The sequence below is a fragment of the Erpetoichthys calabaricus genome, chromosome 2, assembly GCF_900747795.2.
Source record: "Erpetoichthys calabaricus chromosome 2, fErpCal1.3, whole genome shotgun sequence".
NCBI lineage: Eukaryota > Metazoa > Chordata > Cladistia > Polypteriformes > Polypteridae > Erpetoichthys > Erpetoichthys calabaricus.
Genome location: NC_041395.2, coordinates 182315623 through 182330595, shown reverse-complemented (window position 1 = coordinate 182330595; position 14973 = coordinate 182315623).

The following is a 14973-nucleotide window of genomic DNA, read 5'->3' as shown; positions in this document are numbered from 1 at the left end:
TACCAGTGTACAGACCAGCGATGACATTCAGCAATTTCAGGGAGATCCTGCGAAGTCTCAGGATGACCCACAGGGCAACTCAATCAACTGAGTCGAACACTTTATGAAAAATAAACAAAGGCTGCAAAGAAACCCTGCTGATATTCACATTTTTGCTTGATGAGAACCCTCAGTTGTAGGATGTGGTCGATGGTAAACTTCTTAGGAGTAAAACCAGATTGTTCTGGTCACTTGTAGGTGAGCAAATGGTCATAGATCCTATTGAGGATGACCCTAGCAAGGACCTTACCTGGCACCAAGAGCAGTGTTATCCCCCTGTAGTTGCCACAATCCAGGAGATCACCCTTCTCTTTCTAGATAAGGATGACAAGTCCCGTTTTCCAGTCAGTTGGGATGACACCCATCTCCCAAATGGAAGCAAAGATTGTAATGCCAGGAGGACAGCCTTACCACCAGCCTGGAGAAGATCGCTCCAGATACCAGATATCAATACCCTCAGTTGATTTACCACCTGTGCAATCTCAGTGAGATAGGGTGGTTCACAGCTAATTTAAGGATCAGCCTCAAGAACTGTGAACCCAGAGATGTCCAACATTCTAGCTGGAGGATCAGCTTTAAACAGCTGCTCAAAGTAGCCAGTCAATGGGACACAGCTGCAGCATTATCTGTATTCCATCACTTGCCCTGACTGTGACTTTCCGAGGAGCAGATTCAGATAGGCATAGTGCTTCAATTCCTCAGTAAGCAGGACGTAGGTCGCTAAACCATATATGGTGTTTCACTTGCTCACAGATTCCTCTGGGAGGGTTGTCTCACTATAAATCAAAGTACTATACATTTTATCAGTAAAAATTTAACACTCTGAACCCTGCATCCAGTCCTGCCATAAACAGTTTCTTGTGTGGACTGTGATCTGATTATACCTCCTTTTGTGCTTTTTATGGATAGGCCAGGTAGTCTCAGCCTTAACTGCCAGTGACTTTGTGTTTTGACATACTCTGACAGTGAAAGTTGATATCGTGATAGCTTGATGGATGATTAGAGATTTATTTTCACAATTGCATGATATATTTCCTATACATTTGCTGGAGAAACAGGAAAACTAATTTAAATTGCAAGAGCCTAAACCAGGGGTTCTAAATCACAGTCCTGGAGGGCCACAGTGGTTGCAGGTTTTTGTTCTAACCTAGTTGCTTAATTAGAAAGCAATTCTTGCCAATAATTTAATTTCATGACTTGCTAGTGCTTTAACTCTGCTATGTCAGGTCATTCTCATATCTTAGATTTTCCTCTCCTATCTAAGGATATCATCCACATGATTTAAAAGCTAAAACGGATGAGTAATTCTCAGTCCTTCGCTTTTTTCTCTTCACTTTCCTTCCAAGTATTTAATTAATACCTCTTTTGTCATTTGGATGTTTTGTCATTTGAAACTCTGTCATCTAACAATCATTTTAAGTATTCTCTTGTTAAGTTTGTTCTATCCTCTTTTCTTAAAAAGTGTTGAGTCCAAAAGGCAGTGTGCAGTCAGTTCCTTCAAGTTAAGCCTTGAAGAAGATATACCTGCAAGTTTCATTCTATAGCATTTGTTTTATAAGTACTTGATATGTTAACGTATTTAACTTCCCCAGCTTAATTGATCTGCTCGGAAATTTTTACATGTAGACATGTATTGCTGTATAGTTGAATGTGTATTGCATTTTGTAGTTTTACTAATAAGAATAAAAAATTGCCAGTGAAAAACCACACTCTGACAAAGGTTTTACTGGAATTATTGTTCACTATCTATCTATGCATAGAAACATAGTCCCAAAGACAGAATAGTTATTGGTTATCAAAACTATTAGTGTTAGGACTTTTTGTTTTGTTTTGTGATTGCAATTCCTGGTTTTCTCTTTTTGACATCTAAATATCATATCTTTTCTTTCTTCTTCTGGTATTCTGCCCTTTTGCTCCTTAGTATGCCTTTGTCTGCTCCCTTTATTGTTTGTCTATTGGTTTTGTTATTGTTTCCACCTCACCTTCTGGTTCCTGACTGTTTCAGGAGGATCATTACACACATACTTTTATCATCACTTCTGTTTTCCTCTTGTATTATGTATACTGTCCCAGGCTATTCCTCACATTATTAGTCTTCCTAAAAGGGTGTCTTGTGTGGCCTAGAGTTAAAGACATTAACTTGTAAACCATAATTTTTTTGGCTCAGTACCAGAAAACATCCTCTGCGTGTGTTGAGCAAATGAAACAATTATACATGTAAAATACTAGAATATACAGTACTCTAGTTATGCATTGATAAAGTACATTGAGATACTGTTAACTACAGAAATGTACAGTGTAAAATATAAACTCCCATGAATGTCATTAACCAGTGATGTTGAAGTTCATCCTGGACAGAATAGTTCAGAGCTCTGAAATCCATGTTCTGTGTCAATAAGACCAGGCAGTCTCTGAGAGATTAATTCATTGCTGCACAGATAAAGCAGATACACAGGCTCCAGCTGGTCACTAAATGTTGTAAATAAAGGAGAGCAAGAGACTAAAAAAGGTTTGGGAGATGACTGCCTCATATAATGAAAAGTAGCAAATAAATTGCGAGGTTACAAACAAGCTCAAAACAGAACTGAATACGGTAGGTAGTCAAAGGTTTTTATATGGCGGAGACAGGAAGGGATGGTCCAAGGTGGCCGGAAGAGGAAAAGATGTCTGTGGTAGGTGGGTTCTGATTGAAGTTCATCAGCCGGAAATGTCGGAAGTGACGTCATAATAGGGTGGGTTCATGATAACGTCACTGCTTGGTTGGTTTTTCGGCTGGACTGCAGAGAGACAAAAGAGAGATGGTTAAGTGACATCACTAACCCTTGGTCCAGCTAAGCAACTAGATTATTTGAGCCTACCAACCTTCTCCTGAGCACATGTGAGTGACAATGTGTAATGCACTGAAAGCTTTCAGCGGTCAGCAATATAGTTAGAAATTATCTGATTAGATTTTTGATTGCAATTATTAAAATTGTAAGGCAGCACTCATTATAATTAGGTGCTTACTATATTTGTGTAGCCAAGAAATTCGATAGATACAGTAGGTACAATTTAATTGATTTTAAAAAGGAAAATCACTTGATGCAGCAGCATCATCAAATATAAATGCAGAGAAAAAAACAATAAAACATGTGGGTAAGCCCCATAACTATATATACAATAATAATAATAATAATAATAATAATAATAATAATATAAATTATAAATTCATTAGTTTCTCCTTAATACAGTACTTATAATACCCAGTTTAATGGACAAATTACTATGCTTTTAAAAGGTGACTACAGTACATTCATTCCACTCCAAGGTCCACCACTCATACAAACTCGTAGTACTTAATGTAGACTACAAGTACAACATCTGTTGCAGAGATTTGCCTGGTATATTAAATATAGAGAACAGTTGTAGTCGAAATTTAACACTGTATTAAAGAAAGAAACATCCTCTAACAGGACAATTCAGTAATCAGGCAGGAGAAAAGCTGTTCATTGTATCTTTTAATTACTCCTCAGCACAATGCCTTGGAGGGAGCATTCTTTAAAAAGCAGTCTGTCACAGCATGGTCAGAATGATCAGAGAAACAAAGAATAGAGGTTCATTTTATAAACTACTAAATTTACGTACAGTGGCAATCAATGCATACATTTTACTCTTGTCAGTTCATTGGTTTACACCAAAATGATTTATATAAAATAAAAGTCTATTATATTATATTCTGGCTCTTCTTATACATCCTGAGGGTTCGCGGGATCCCCTTGAGGTTGCTGGATATCATGGCCAGCCTATACACTGGCACTGTACTCTGGTATGCAGAACCTCTGCGTTTTTCCTAGTTGATTCTGGGGTTCGTCAGGGGTGTGTTCTTGCTCCTACTTTGTTCAATGCTTGTATGGACTGGGTGTTGGGCAAGGTCGTGGGGTCCAGCGGCTGTGGGGCATCTGTTAGTGAAGAAAGATTCATGGATCTTGACTTTGCTGACGAAGCTGTGATCTTCGCGGAGTCAATGGAGGCTCTGAGAGACAGTGAGGAGTCTGAGTGTCTGGGATTGCGAGTGTCCTGGATAAAAACCAAGATCCAGACCTTTAATGACATCTTGGGCACAGCCATCAGCAGTGTGTTTGTTTGTGGAGAGAGTGTCGACCTTGTTGAGAGGTTTACTTACCTTGGCAGTGACATTCATGTCTCTTGTGACTCTTCCTATGAAGTCGAGAGATGGTTTGGGAGAGCATGGGGGGTCATGAGATCACTGGAAAGGGGTGTGTGGCGTTCCCGATATCTATGCAAAAGGATGAAGGTCCAAGTCTTTAGAGTCCTGGTGCTTCCTGTCTTGCTATATGGTTGTGAGACATGGATGCTATCCAGTGACCTGAGACAAAGACTGGATTCCTTTGGTACTGTGACTCTCCAGAAAATCCTTGGGTACTGTTGGTTTGACTTTTTGTTAAATGAGTGGTTGCTCATGGAGTCTCGAATGAGGCATATTACCTGCATTGTGAGGAAGCGTCAGTTACGGCACTGCGGCCATGTGGCGCGTCTCCCCGAGGGTGATCTGGCTCGTAAGATCTTTATTTCTGGGGACCCGAGTGGCTGGACCAGGCCAAGGGGTTGCCCACATAAAACTTGGCTGCAGCAGATAGAGTGTCATTTCCAGAGGGTAGGACTGGAACGCATCTCTACCTGGGGGGGTTGCAAACCGGGATCCCGAGTTGTTTCGTCGTGTAGTGAGTGCGGCAACGCAGTGTACCAGTGCATGCTCCCCAACTTGACTTGACTTCTTATACCTTTTGAGATGAGCTACCACCCTTTAAATTTCTCTGTATATAGCAACTGTCCATTCTTGTTGTTTATAGGACATCTGCTGATTTCTTAGTCATTGCTTAGTCATCCTTCAGTGCATTATGTAAATTACGTCAACCTTTCTTCTGGTACATTATTTACTTGACCATCTCAGTATTTTTCCTAAATCAATTCTTATATTTCAGTGTACATTTTGTTGTTCACTTGACCTTTATCTGGTTTCCTGGTGTGCCTGAACAGGTTTCTGACATTTATTAAGCCTTTATGCTATTTCTTTAAAATAACAATAATAATAATACATTTTATTTATATAGCACCTTTCCCATGCTTAAGACACTTCACAGAGTTTAAAAAAGAACAACAGGGTATACAGTATATAGCATTGTACTAAACCAGATAAATAAATAAAGAAGAGTAAGATATTACTTCAGAGAAAGAAAAAAAAAAGCCTAACAGACAACATAGCTGACGATCTAGCACACGCACACAGGTTACATGAGCATCTTGACATATAGGTAAACTGAAAGAAGGGTAATAAAGTCAGGTAGACCTAAAAGTCTTCCTGAACAGATGAGTTTTGAGTTGTTTTTTAAATGAATTCATGGAGTCAGTTGATCTAATTAATTTCAGTAGGTCATTCCAGAGTCTGAGTGCTATGGAGCTGAAGGCCCTGTCACCCATGGAGTGTAGATTAGTGTGGGGTGCAACAAGATTGCCAGAATCAGAGGACCTTAGTGGGCAAACAGGCACATAGTGATGGAGAAGGTCACTGATGTAGTTTGGCGCAAGGTCGTTTAAGGCTTTGTAGGTTATTAGTAGAATCCATCCATCCATCCATTTTCCAACCCGCTGAATCCGAACACAGGGTCACGGGGGTCTGCTGGAGCCAATCCCAGCCAACACAGGGCACAAGGCAGGAAACAATCCTGGGCAGGGTGCCAACCCACCGCAGAACACACACAAACACACCCACACACCAAGCACACACTAGGGCCAATTTAGAATCGCCAATCCACCTAACCTGCATGTCTTTGGAATGTGGGAGGAAACCGGAGTGCCCGGAGGAAACCCACGCAGACACGGGGAGAACATGCAAACTCCACGCAGGGAGGACCCGGGAATCGAACCCAGGTCCCCAGATCTCCCAACTGCGAGGCAGCAGCGCTACCCACTGCGCTACCGTGCCGCCCTATTAGTAGAATTTTATATTCAATTTTGTAAGACACAGGGAGCCAGTGAAGGCGAAGCAGGATGGGTGTTATGTGCTTGCTGCTGCTGGTCCATGTAAGGACTCTTGCAGCCGTGTTTTGAATAAGCTGGAGCTGTGATATAAGATTAGAAGGGACACCTGCCAATAGGGAATTACAGTACATCGATGCGGGATGTGATAAAAGCATGGACAAGTATCTCAGCATTAGAAAAGGAGAGGAAGGAGTGAACACATGATATGTTATGGAGGTGAAAGTAAGAATGTTTCTTAATGTGATTTATGTGGGCGGAATAAGAAAGGGAGGAATCAAAAATGACACCAAGATTCTTTGCAGTAGAGGAAGGTTTGATGAGATCACCGCCAAGATTAACTGGGAAGGAGCTCATTTTATTAAGTTGCACTTTAGTCCCAATTTGCAGGAGTTCAGTTTTGTTGCAATTTAATTCTAAAGAGTTCTGCTCCTTCCAGGTTTTAATTTCACTGAGGCAAGTTGTGAGCTGAGAAAGCTCTGATGAAGTTCCACTTTTAACATTGAAATAGAGTTGAGTATCGTCTGCATAAAAATGATAACCTAGTCCAAAGCTACGAATAATATGGCCAAGGGGAAGCATATAAATACAGAAAAGCAGAGGACTGATGACAGAGCCCTGAGGAACTCCTTGTATGGCTGGCGCTGTGCTGGAGCTGCTGTTGCCAAGACTAACAAACTCTTGCTTATCAGTCAGATAGGACTTGAACCACTGGAGGGCAGTGCCAGAGATACCCAGCATGCTCTCCATTCTGGACAGTAGAATGTGTGAGATACGCCCGAACACCGCCAGACAGAGACCACGTCTTTATAAAAGTACACACATTTTATTTCTCCAAACACAGTCCCGCTCAGCACACAGTGCTCCCAGCACCAATCACCCCTAATACGGGCCTTCCTCTCACTGTCTGTGGGCCGCCTTTTCCTCTCTTCACAGGAGCTTCATCCTGCTCCCACTCCCAACTCTAGCTCCCTGATTGTAGGGAGGTGGCCCCTTTTATTTCCACCTGGATATGCTCCAGGTGCCTGATGACGTCCTTCTGGCAGCACTTCCTGGTGTGGCGGAAGTGCTGCTCTTGCACCCGGCAGCACTCCAGGCATCCCTGGAAGGATCTTCCTCCATCTTCCCAGGTGTGACAGTAGTGAATGGTTCCTGGGCTCTCTGAGGCTCGGGGTGCCCCCTGGCGGTGGCCACAGGCCCCAATGGGCTTGAGCCTCCTTGCTCTTCTCCTGTGGTCCCCTCAAGATCCAGAGCGATTGCCCCCTCATGGCCCAGGGGATGCATAAGCCACCTCCCGGTCCTTCCAGGCATCCTGGCTGGGTCTGTCCCCCAGCCTCCTGTGACAAATGTCATGTCTGACAGTGTCAAATGCTGCGCTGAGGTCTAACAGAATTAATATGCTGGTTTGTCCAGCGTCTACTGCATAGGCAAATCATTGGTTACCCTTAGCAGAGCAGTTTCACAGCTGTGCTCTGAAACCAGACTGAAAGGGTTCCTTCAAATTATTAGAAGTTAAGTGGTTGGTGAGTTGGGAAGCTACAACATGCTCAAGAACTTTTGACAGAAAAGGTAAGTGGGAAATAGGCCAAAAAATTGTTAAGATTGTCAGCATCAAGACCAGACTTTTTTAACATTGGGGTTACAGAAGCAGTTTTAAAAGTGAGCGTCACCAAGCCAGTGTCAAGGGATGAGTTTATCTATTTTTGTAATAGTCGGGATTATGGCATGAAGGCAGGATTTAAGTAGTGTGCTGGGGATGGGGTCCAGTACACAAGTAGTCGGCCTCATCTTACAAAGCAGGTCATTAACAAAAGCAGATGTGACTGGTGAGAACTTAGAGAAGGAGCTGGATGGAGTGGGAAAACAGGGAAACATATAAACAGATGATGTAGCCTATTTATGTTAGCTGAATTATTTAATCTTTAATTTTGTTATGGAAAAAGTGAAGGAATTTCTCATAGACTTCAGTAGAAGAAGTAGTTGGGCCAGATGTGGGTTGGATTAGTTTATTAACTACAGAGAACAAAACCCTTGGGTTATCATGGCCACTTTCTATTATTCTGCCATAATGGGTGTTCTTGGCAGCAGTTAGTGCTTCTCTGTAAGCTCTTTAGTGGTCAGAGAAAGCCTGGATGTGCACGGTGAGGCCAGACTTACATGACATTCTCTCAAGGCGTCGGCCAGCTGCTTTCATAGATCGCAATTCTGAATTATACCAAAGAGCTGAATGCTTATATGAAACCTCCTTATGTTTTAAAGGAGCTGTTTTATCTAATGCTGAATGAAGGGCTGTGTTATAGTGGTCAACAAGACTATCGAGTGTTGATGGAACAGCTGAAGACAGTAAAATATCAGAAATGGATCCAGAAAGGATAGAAGGACAGATATTTTTAAGGTTTCTGTAAGAAATTTGTCTTTTACAGGTAAGAGGAGGGAGAGGTAATGATACAGTGAAAAGCACTGCTTTATGGTCAGAGAGTCCCAAATCAGTGCTGTAAGTGTTGGCAACAGATAGTCCAGATGTACAGATCAGATCCAATATATGACCACCAGAGTGGGTGGGAAAATCAACATGTTGTGTCAAGTTAAAACAGTCCAGTAAGGATAGGAATTCATTTCTCATTTTAGATGTGGGGATGTCAATATGGATGTTGAAATTACCAAGAAGAATGACTCTCTGGGAAAAGGAACTTAAGTGGGTTAATAGTTCAGTCAGATCAGATAAGAAAGATGCATTGTATTTTGGAGGATGATAAAAAACAATGAGTAAGACAGGAGCTGATTCCATTATTAGTTTAAGAGCCAGACACTCGAAAGACAATGGACAATCAATTGGGATTCTTTTGATGTTTAACTCCACTCTGACAATTACTGCAAGTCCTCCCCCTTATCTTGAGCTACGTGGCTCTGTGAGGAAAGTGTAAGCAGGATGTATCGCCTCTGTGAGAGACGTAAATTCATTTGGTTTTTGCCAAGACTCCGTTAAACACAGCATATCAAGTTTGGTATCAATGATGAATTCTGACAGCACCAATGCTTTGCCATTAAGAGATCTCAAATTAAACAATGCAATATTAGTTAATGAGGCTTCTTTTTGCACAGAAAACCGTGACTGGAGTTTATTTTCACATACTGTAAATTTGGCACACTGACACTTCTATTTCCAGGGCCATGAGTAGGATGGCGTATTCCTGAGCAAATGCTGCCTGTGATCTTTTCATTCGCAGCCCGGTGGTGGCGGGTGACCTGACCCGCGATGTACATATTTCGGGCGCTGCAAAATACCGGTGTCTTTTAGGATATTCCAGTCAGACCATTTGCTCTGGACAAACTGTTTAATATGAAGGAGTTTGTCGTGAGAGTATTTTAGCATGATAGTGAGAAATACTTATCTGATAGCAGTGGAAAAGCAACACAGCACAGCGGAGCCAGTGAGACGGGCGGGTGTGTGGTAGCGCAGATTAGCGGAAAGCATAGCAGGAGGAGGTAGCAGGATTTGGAGGTTCCAACATATAGCCACAAACAAGTAACGCTGGGTATTACAGGCGTGATCACCCCAGAGCCACAAGCCAGGCAGTGTGAACATCAGATCAGTTCTTAGTCATAAAGCACAATAAAATGAATCAAAAGCAGACCAGCATAGCAACTATAATCAAGGAGACAGATCATCCGAGGCTCCTGGATCGTCAGGTACAAAGAAATGTTTGTAGCTGTCATTCCGTGATCCACAAATTCAGTTGTTCTCAGTCAAGGTAAAGTCCATAAAGTCCGTAAAAATTAATACAAATCCATACAATTCAAGTCACCTGCATCCATGAACTATACATACAATAAAGAAATAAAACAAGAGTAAAAAAGTGCAGGATTAAGACAAATTTTACGAAAAGTGTTGTTTAACAAGGAGGAGCGGCAACAGCATGCGTGCGCCAGGGTCCCCTCCTCTGTTAAGATGAATGCTATGTTACCCTAAAATTATTTTTCCACACAGTTGAACCTAGTGACTTGTTCAGTGAGAAATGGGACAAGGTTTTAACATCCAAGGAGACAATGTTGCAGTTCTCTTCTGTCTTTATGGTGCTACACAACATTTTAAATTAATTATATAATTAAGCATCATGAAGTGCACTTAAGCAAGAGGGAACTCCTCACTGTACTAACAAAGTTGGACTATCATCAATGTCTATTTAAAACTACACTCAATTCCTATCATGTGTAATGAAAAAATGGCAAGCCCTCCATTAACTGGTGAATGTAGTGCTATATCAAGAAATTTTAAGATACAATGAAACAACATAATAAGTGTAAGTTTTTAAACTTTGTAAAGGCCAACCTTGGTGTAACAGATGATACATTCTTTATATCTGAGGAAACAGCTTAGTCTATGCTGTGTGAAACAGATACATTAAAACTACAAGACCTGCACACAACAATGTAAGTATTCCTTCAGGTTAGAAGGATTATTGCTTGGCTTTAAAGTACAGGAGGTCAAAAGACTTGCTAAAGTCACAGGTTTATATTATAGAATGGGATGGCTGAAAAAGGGAGTACATTGAGGTCCTTCTGTGGTTTAGCATAATAGAGAGTTTTGAGGTTGATAAGGTCTTGCCATAATGGTTTGGTGTAAATCATATTTGTAGACAGATTAATACTTCAGAGCATGCAGTCAAGAAAGCAAACAGCCCTTGAAATGCCAAGGTTGTAAGTTTACATCTCAATTGAGAAGCAGTGGAATAAACCTTTGACAAAAGTAAAAAGGAAACTAGTTATGGTTGATGTTGAGCTTGCACATTATTCTCATGTGTCCATGGATTTTTCTACACCTAGTCCAGCTTTCCTCTAAAATCCAAAATATGTGCAGGTTAGATGAATTGGCTACTCCATACTGGCCCATTGTAAGAGAATGTGAGTGTGTATGTGTACCCTGTGATAAACTTATAGCCTATCTAGGCCTGGTTTTTGCATTGTACTCAGGGCTGCCCCGATAACCCTTAATTAGACTACATGGCTTCAGAATATGGATGGCTTAAATATATAATTAGTAACATCAAAATGCTCTGGTACAATGATAAATGTGAATGTGTAGAACTTCAGAACAGGTAGTCCACTTGAAGCTAAGCAGCATGTTTGCACCCAGCCAGTACTTGAATGGAAGACCATCTTGGAAAAGCTTTGGTTGCTACTGGAAGAGATGTTGGTGAGGTCAGCAGGAGGCAATTACTCCATGGTCAATGTAGGAATCCTAATGCTCCAGTGCAGTGATAGGGACACTATACTATAAAATCAATTCCGTCCTTCAGATAAGATGTAAAACCAAGGTCCTGACAATCTTTGGTCATAAATGATCCCTGGACATCTTTCCAAAATAGGATGGTGTTTCCCAATGTCCTGGTTAAATTGCCTAATGTAGACTGGTCATTGTGTCCCTCTATTCAAAGGACTGTCCCTTACTGGCCAAATATCTCTCACTCTTTCTCCACTCAATAGCTAATGTGTGGTGAGCATACTGGCATAAGAATAGATGTCATTGCATCAGCAAGGTAGATGCTATCAGCAAGGCAGATGCTACATACTGGTGGTGGTTGGAGTGGTTCCCCACCATCCATATAGTGCATTGAGTAGGTTAGAAAATGCAATATAAACATAATTAATTATTATTACTAGGTGGCCCTCACTCATTGTCACTTAAGCTTCCGTTACCATGTTTATGGAAAAAAAACTTGTCAAGTAGCCAATTGTGATTGAAATAAGACAAACAAAACAGTGAAAATCACAAAGGTGATCAATTGGACAGAAAATTCTGTTCTTGTGGCCTACTTTGCTAACCAGAAAATGGCTGTCTATCTGCTTCTGGGCGTTGTACAAGAAGCAGCCTTTTTACAGAAGCTATGCATTTCTCACTGTTTTTCTTTTTTTCATGAACTTGTTTACTTGTCACTAGTCTTATTTAAAATTAGAATTGATCTGGCTTGTCACTGATAGTAGCTATTAGAAATTGAATAAATGGATTTTAAATGTATTTTAAATTTACCGAAAAACTCCAGTGCATGCAAACCCAGATGCCAGCTTGTCATAACTGCACTTCAAACGGGCTGCGAACTTGCTTGGAGTTGCAAAGAGGACCCAAAGGCTGCTTTATGTCTGCAACAACTGAAACCGTTAAGAGACGCTGAGAAAATGAAAGTAGGTAGTTTTAAATACTGCCATAATCAGCTACTTGCACTGTTATCCTGAGCACCTAAGCAGCTCAGTTTCACTTTACCACAGGACCTGTTTGTCCACAGACGGTGAGGGCAGTGTGCCGGCACAAGAATAAAAACACGAAGAAAACGTTTCAGCACTGGTCTACCATCTATTGTAATGGGAAATGGTCGATAGCTGTCAAATAAGATGGATGAACTGTCTGCACTGATAGGCAGCCATGGAGTAAGTACGTATGAAGTAAGTACGATGGCATATTGTGCTTCACAGAGAGCTGGCTTAAGCCTCATATACCTGACCCAGTTTTAATGCTGGATAGATTTCATCTTAATTGAGCAGAGACCCAGTGCAGTGTAGAAAAAAGATAGGAGAGGGACTGGTCATCTATGTGAATGAAGAATGGTGTTAAAGGGAGAATTCACAGTTAAAACTATAATTTGTAACTCAGACATTGAAATTATGGCTGTCGAAAATCATTCTTGTTATTTGGCCACAGAGATAAATTACATCATCCTTATGAATGTTTATATTCCTTCCTCTTCAAAGGGGAACCTAGAAATTGAAATTATTTATTCTGTCACCAACACTTTAATGATGACTCACTCCAACCCTGCAGTGTGATTTGTGTGATATGTGTAATTTCAACCATGTGATTTTGGAATAAACAATGACAAATTTCAATATGTGTAATTTCAACCATGTGATTTTGGAATAAACAATGACAAATAAACAATGACAAATTTCAATAAGTGTAATTTCAACCATGTGATTTTGGAATAAACAATGACAAATTTCAATCAGTTTGTGACCAGTTCCACTCAAAGAAATAACAAGTTGGACCTGCTGTACTCAAATTTTTAAGATGCCTTTAAGTGTAATCTACTGGCTACGTTAAGCAAATCTGACCACAACCTGATTCAGTGACAAGCCTGTTATTAGATAGCAAACCGTTACCACTAGAACAGAGAGGAGTTGGAAGCTGAAAAGACTCTGAATGACTGCTTCCAAATGACAAAATGGGAAATGATGTGTGAGTCACATGGGGACAATATTGAGGGTCTCTGTCACTGCATCACAGACTATATTAACTTCTGTGTCAACAAAGTGGTTCCCACAAAGACAGTATGTTACTTTTCAAACAACAAGCCCTGGATTACTAAGGAACTAAATGGTCTCCTGAATGAGAAAAAGAGTGCGTTCAAATCCAGTGACAAGGAGGCTAATTTTTAAATATCGTAGCTGGTTTTAAATTAAAAGTTGTTGAAGTGGCAAAAGAAATTGGTAACTGCGCTGCTTGCTGCAACAAAATCCGATGTGTCTGAGAAACTGGTGAGAGATTGGAGGAAGCAAGAAGATGTAAAAAAAAATGTAAGTGTCGCATTTTTGAACAGGAGTATAAGTCGGGGTCTGATTTTATAATTGATTTTTCGGGTTTCAAGATCCAACTTATACGCGAGTATATAGATATTCCTTCTCATTTCCACCTTCTTGCAATGACCAGTCTCACCACACCATCCCTAATACATCAACAACACCTACCATGTCAATTGGAATTGCCAGTTACAAGTCCACCTCTGATCATCAGTATGGACTGTCCATTACTGAAGACCAAGTAAGGAGACGACTGAAGAAATTACACACAGGAAAAGCTGTGGGACAAGATGAAGTCCTCACCTTGTGGTGTCCTCTGTCACCTGTTCAGTCTGTCCATAAAGCTTTAGAAAGTGTAACTGCTATTGAACAGAACCTGCATTGTTCCTGTTCAAGAGAAGGCAGGCACCTCTTTACCTAATGACTACAGACCAGTGGCACTTACGTCTCACATCAGGAAGACATTTGAGAGACTGGTCCTGGACTATATTTCTCTTTTGATAGACCACCTAGACCCCCTACAGTTTGCCTATTGGACAAAGATTTTTGTGGTGGATGTAATTATTTATCTGCTTCACAAGGCTTATTCTCACCTGGAGAAAGCTGGCAGTGCTGTAAAGATTATGTTTTATGATTTCTCCAGTGCCTTCAATACCATCCAGCCATCCCTATTAAGGGGTAAAATAAAGAGATATGCAGGTGGATGAGCCTATGATATCCTAGATAAAGGACTGTCTGTCGGGCAGACCACAATTTATGAGACTCAAGGACTGTGTCTCTGATATGGATGTGAGTAATACTGGAGAACCACAAGGAACAGTCCTGACTCCTTTTTGTCTTCACTCTGTACACATCAGACTATAAATATAACACCAGGTCATGTAGCTTGCAGCAATTCTCAGATGATTCTGCACTTATGGGGTGTATTGATAAAGTGGATGAAGCAGAGTGAAGGAGTAAGGTGGAAAACTTTGTCTTTGGTGCAAAAAAAAACTGTTTGGATCTTAACATCAACAAAACAAAGGAACTGGTTAATGATTTTCGCTGCACCAAAGACCCTCTATGTTGGGTCACTATTTAAGGAGTGGATGTAGAGGTGGTTACTGCTACAAGTACTTTGGGCGTCCATATTAATGACAGGCTGGACTGGTCTAAGAACACAGAGGATCTTATTTAAGAAGGGGCAGAGCAGGCTCTTTTACTTAGGAGACTGTGTTCCTTTAATGTTCAAAGTAACATCTTTCACATCTTCTATGGCCAGTGTGATTTTCTATGTTTTGGCGTGCTGGGCTGGTAACATCACTTCAATGGAGGCCCACTTAATCAATA